Consider the following 6,358-nt stretch of genomic DNA (forward strand, 5'->3'; position numbering starts at 1 on the left):
TTGTGGCTGTTTTGCTCTCCTGGTCCTGTCACCACATGGCTGCTCTGATCTCATCCGTGTTTTGGCTTAGCATTCCATCTGAAGCTGAGCTTGTTGTTTCTCTCTCTGGACAAACAACGAGTGGTAAACCATAGAACAAACCTTGGCCACTGCTTGTGTTGGAGTGAAAAAAGCAATGATCCTGTGTTCAGAAGTAGCGCTAAGCCAAATCATGGCTTAGATCACATCAGGGTGGCAGCATCAGGAGCAGAGAAGAAGCAAAGCAGCTGTAGTCTTCTCTCCATGAATCCACATTTGCCCATTTGTGTGAAGCCATGGTTTAGCTTAGTGTTCCGTGCAAACAGGATATTGGAATTAAAATGTTGGAAGGGACCGTATGAGTCACCTAGTCCACACCCCACTTACTGTATGATCAAAATACCAGCCCCTGCTGTTTTTTTAACATTTAATCAAGATTTCCCCTTCCTATGGAAAATCCAAATCTGTATTATGCAACAGCAGTATGCCCAAGAGATGGCTGCCCAGCCTTTGCGTAAATAGACCCAGTGAATGAGAGCCCACCACCTCCTAAGTCTTCTATTCCACTGTCAGACAGCTCTTACCATTAGGAATGTTTTCTAAGGTGTAGATGAAATCTTCTTATCAAATATGTCTGGCCTAGCCTCAGGGCTGGCTCTAGGTAGACCCCCGGTGGCGCAGGGTGCCAGGGCGCCGGGCCGGTAGGCCTGGCGCCGCGCGGCTTTGTCGTGCGGAAACCATGCTGCGCCCTGCGAGGGCGGGGGCGCCGGAGCGATCTCCGCCCCTCAGCGCCAGGGCGGGCGACCTGCTCGAGACTGCCCTGCCTAGCCTGATTTTGTGATGGCTAAAAGAAACTTTTTATGTCCCCACCTTCTTCCTCCACACAATTGTTCCTCATGATCATGAAAGTATCTAAACTGTTTTTCTGCGCTATGCGACAATACTGGGAGATGTTAATAATTTCTTCAGGTTAATGATTCATTCACATAGTTATGTCGAATAGGAGATGTATGTTTATATTCCTGTTAAATTGCTAACAATTTTTACAGTTCATTCTAAAATACCTGTTTGTTTGTTGCTTAGATATGATTGCCTGATATAGCTGTTGGAAACATAGTTCTGCATATTAATTATATCCAGATGGCAGATTGGATTAGAAGATGGGCACAGTGCCTTCACTTTCTCAGCTAACAATGAGAACACAGGCTGAGTGAGGAGCTGATCACGAGATGGCACATAGCTGCTTTCAGGGTACAACAACAAATGGATTTAGTCCAGCTCTTAGAAGATGAGCATTACACAAGTCCTTTCAGGTCATGACTAAAGACAGTGTAAGAAAAACAGGTGTGGTAAGTCATATAGCTTTTTACTGGTATACCTTAGAGGCATGCATTATACCAATCTAAATGTATGTTTCAAAACCTTTCGGTGAAACGTATAGAACACTACTTCTTTTTAATGCAACAGGCACATAAATAATTGCTTAGAATGACACAAACAGGTCAGAAGGGTTGCAGATTGTTCTCAAGAACTTGTATACATTGTGTGTTGCAGGTGTTTTGTTACTGGGATTTTCCAGTACCTCTCAACACTCAATACTTTCGCACAACCTCTTTCAAAGGCTTTTGAAGTTCCATATATTTGTAAAATTTCTGAGCCAGTTTGAAATGGGACAATAAAACCACATCCACTTTTAAAAGTAAAAACACATAGCCTAATCAAAAATTGCAGTAGACCAGCAGCCAACAGTGGCAAAAAAAACAACAACTCCCAGCTTGGGGTTTTTAAAAATAATTTTTGTTTTATAATTAACAAATACCATGAAACACATGGCACCCATGGCAGAAGGTGCACGAGTTGGCATGCAGAATCAAAGCTGCCAATGACTTAACATAAGACTCCTTAAGATGATGATAGAAACTAATAAATAAGTCGGAGTGCTGTGCTCTCTCCTGTTTAGACTGAGAGCCACTATATTCTGCATTAATCAAAACTTCCAAACTGTACTGAAGGACAGCCTAACGTCGAGCTTGTTACAGCAATCTACATGAGAGATTGCTATTGTATGAATGAATGGAGCCAGGCTTGTTCAGAGAGTAAAGAACACAGTTGCCTTCATGCCCAATGTCACAAGGTGGCACATTTGGGTAGTACTGGCCTATCAGAAGCAGGGTTGTGCCAACTTGAATAAAAAAAATGGGGGGGAGGTAAGCTCTACCCCACATCATCAATCACAAAACACAGTGCACACACACCATTTGAATGGCAATGTCCATCAGCTTTGGGGGGCAGCACCCTCAAATATTTTAAGGGGGGGCGAAGGGATCTCAACTTCTAAGGGTTGGTGCATATGGTCAGGAGGGTCTACCAATGACTCTGCTTCATCCCAGACCAGATCTCTCTTCCTTCCTCATTACCAGAAATCAGCCATGTGTTTGTGCATGCATGGTATATCTGAGGTTTTTGGTTAAAAGAGAGCGTGCAAGTGCAGTTAGAGTGGCATGGTTTGGTGTTATGCAAATATGCAGTGCTTTGCTGTTTGTATGGAACCTGAGATACTAAATTCTATATACTGTATTTACTCAAGTCTAATGCACCATCAAATATAATGCACACGTTCAATTTTCAGAACCTTGAAACCAAAAAAAGCATTTGCTGGTGAATGTAAATGTGCACAAGGGCCAACATTGAGGCCGAAATCCAGCATTGCCTGAGCTCTGTGAGTGCGGCTTTCTCCCGATTGAAGTGCAGAGTGTTTGAGGACCAGGACATTCACAGGGAAACCAAAATGCTTGTTTACAAAGCTATTGCACTGCCAACCTTACTATATGCTTGTGAAACATGGACCACTTATAAACACCATCTCCAACTCCTCGAAAGATTCCATCAACGGTGTCTCCGAAAATTTTTACACATCACTTGGGAAGACAGGCGAATTAATATCAGTGTACTAGAAGAAGCAAGGGGACCCAGGTGGCGCTGTGGGTTAAACCACTGAGCCTAGGGCTTGCTGATCAGAAGGTCAGTGGTTCGAATCCCTGTGACGGGGTGAGCTCCCGTTGCTTGGTCTCAGCTCCTGCCAACCTAGCAGTTCGAAAGCACGTAGATAAATGCAAGTAGATAAATAGGAACCGCTACAGCGGGCAGTTAAACGGCGTTTCCATGTGCTGCTCTGGTTTGCCAGAAGCAGCTTTGTCATGCTGGCCACATGACCTGGAAGCTATACGCCGGCTCCCTCGGCCAATAATGCAGGATGAGCGCGCACCCCCAGAGTTGGTCACAACTGGACCTAATGGTCAGGGTCCTTTACCTTTAGAAGAAGCAAAGATCACCAGTGTTGAAGCAATGATTCTTCAACATCAACTTCGTTGGACTGGTCATGTTGTGCGGATGCCTGATGATCGTCTTCCAAAGCAACTACTCTATTCCGAACTTAAAAATGGAAAGCATAATGCTGGTGGTCAACAAAAGAGGTTTAAAGACTGTCTCAAGGCAAATCTTTAAAAATGTAGTATAAACACTGACAACTGGGAAACACTGGCCTGCGAGTGCTCCAGTTGGAGAACAGCCTTTACCAAAGGTGTCATGGGCTTTGAAGAAACTTGATCTCAGGATGCAAGGGAGAAATGTGCTAAGAGGAAGGCACGCTTGGCAAATCCACACCATGATCAACTCCCGCCTGGAAACCAATGTCCCCACTGTGGAAGGACGTGTGGATCCAGAATTGGCCTCCACAGTCACTTTACAGACCCACTGTTAAAACCGTGTTTATGGAAGACAATCTTACTCGGATACGAGTGATCACCAAAGAAGAAGAAGCCATTGAATCTAATGTGCACCTTAATTTTCACATCGTAATTTGGCCAAAAAGGGTGAGCATTAGATTCGAGTAAATATGGTATTGATTGGGGTCACAAGCATCAAGTCTGTGGCACTGCTAGCCTCAACTAGCTTGGACATCACAATGGTTGGTTGTGCATGGCAATAAAGCAGCATTGCTTATGCAGGAAACGGCTTTGGAAGCAGTCTCAAACCCTCTCTTTAATCTAGTTGCTTATATTTCAGTTGTCCATAAGTGGTTTTTTCTTTTAAATTTAGTTTTTGCTTTGCAAAGTGTCAAAAATATGAATCGAATAATACAGGCAGTTGAGATAGAGGAAACTGGTTTTTCACTTTTTTTAAAAAAGAGGATTGCAACAAGAAAGAAAAACTTGGAGGCCTTAGAAACTCAGCGATTGCAACCTAACATTTCATAATTCTCAGTATAATGATCATCTTTAAAAGAATGCTGGCTCAAATGTCTTAAGAAAATAGTTCAGGCTCTCCAACAGTCTTTAATCTAGAAAACATACACGCACACCAGCAATTGGACTCCCTCCTACCCATGAAATCCATAGATTTTCTCACGGGATCAGTAACTGGAGCAATGCATGGAAAGAGAAAATGCTGAATGCTTGTTGGAGAGGTATTATAGCATGTATATCTTATCATAATACACTGGAATACAAGGGTTGCACAAAGTTCCCTTATGCAACAACAGGGTGTTACAAATGCACAGTTGCAATAGAGAAAGGGCAATTGCCACAAGCACCTAGACTGGAACATTGTAATCATATTGCAGTATGATTTTGTTTTGTTTTTTGCAGCTTGTTAAAGAGTCTCAAATTCAAATTACAAATTCTAAGGCACAAGTTTGCACAACCAAAAAAAAAAAGGTTTCATTGCACAAGCTGTTTGCAGCTCCAGCCACTAAGTGTTTGTTTGTTATCTACATAAGCAGCTTTTAACAATTTGGGAAAGTTTCCAAGAAGGCAAGTGTATTTAAAGGCTCATCCAAAAGAGTCATGTTAGTTACATCTTTGAAATAGGAAGGATTTTTGGCCCAAGGTTTAGGCCCAACAATATATCATTGCTAAATATTTTTTTAAAGAATTGCATGTCTTTTGTTTTCATGCCATGTGTATTGCTTGACTGTCTTTAATGTTTGCTTGTTACACCGGCTGGATGAAGGCTTTTAGAGGCACCAAGCACTGAAAAGGTTATGGTGCCACCACCATGTAATTCAAAATGAAAACAATCCTAAACCATAACATTAAATTTTATTTTTCAAAATAATTAGATTATACATTTTAATCTGCCTTAGCACACCAATGGCCAGTTCAATAACATATTTAGGTGCTGAGCTAATGAAGGTTAGTCAGGACTTACACTGTAAACCTATGAGTGCCCAGAATGTTTCCTGATGGGCCGCCAGAAACCAAATGGTTAGGTTGTACTCAGGTGACAAGCAAATAAGTAGGCTGTGGTAGCCTTAGAAGCCACTCACTGAAACATCACATGTGCTAAACCTGTGGCACCCGCCCTGTGGAATGCCCCTCCAACAGATGTCAAGGAAATAAGCAGCTATCCTATTTTTAAAAGACATCTGAAGGCAGCCCTGTTTAGGGAAGTTTTTAATATTTAATGCTGTATTGTTTTAATATTTGATTGGGAACCACCCAGAGTGGCTGGGGAGACTCAGCCAGATGGGCAGGGTACAAATAAATTATTATTATTATTATTATTATTATTATTATTATTATTATTACCATAGCTGCCAAGTTTTCCCTTTTCTCGCGAGGAAGCCTATTCAGCATAAGGGAAAATCCCTTTAAAAAAGGGATAACTTGGCAGCTATGATTATTACACACACCCCATATGCACTAACAAGCTTCCACAGCAGCAGTGACTGCAGCTGTAACATGCTGTTTTTACATTTGGGATTTGATTGTGACAATAGCATGGGAACAGGAGGTGAGGAAAACTTGCATGCATAAACAGCACTTATTTCACAATAAACTCCCATCTGGAAGCATTCGTACATGGTTGCTGTCCTGACTGAATTCAGGCCTTAGGTAGGCATATGCCAGGGGTAAAACTAGGCTATTGCCATATTTCAAAAGGTGAAAATCCAGACACAAAGGTTGTTGAGCTCTTTTTGCAGGGAGGGGTGGTGGCGGCATATGCATAGGATAGGATTGCAGCTGGTTCAATATGCCAATATGCTGGGACTTAAGACACATAGCTGCTATGCTAGCTGAATAGCCACTATTACCAATACATGTTCAACAGGGAAGGGAGGGAAAACACAACCTGAAAATGCAAAAATGGCAGGTGTCTTGCCACCCTGCCTCACTGCCACACCAGGTGACACCACAGCACTTCCAGACTCACTGGCAGCCAGCAGCAAACCTTACAAGCTCCCAAACAGAGGTTTGAACCCCCTTATGTGCCTCACACAATCCTTACAGAGCCAGCCTATTTTTAGTTCGTCTCTTCTCTTGTTCCCTATTGCTATGTT

The sequence above is a fragment of the Zootoca vivipara genome, chromosome 3 (genome assembly GCF_963506605.1).
Source record: "Zootoca vivipara chromosome 3, rZooViv1.1, whole genome shotgun sequence".
Taxonomy (NCBI): domain Eukaryota; kingdom Metazoa; phylum Chordata; class Lepidosauria; order Squamata; family Lacertidae; genus Zootoca; species Zootoca vivipara.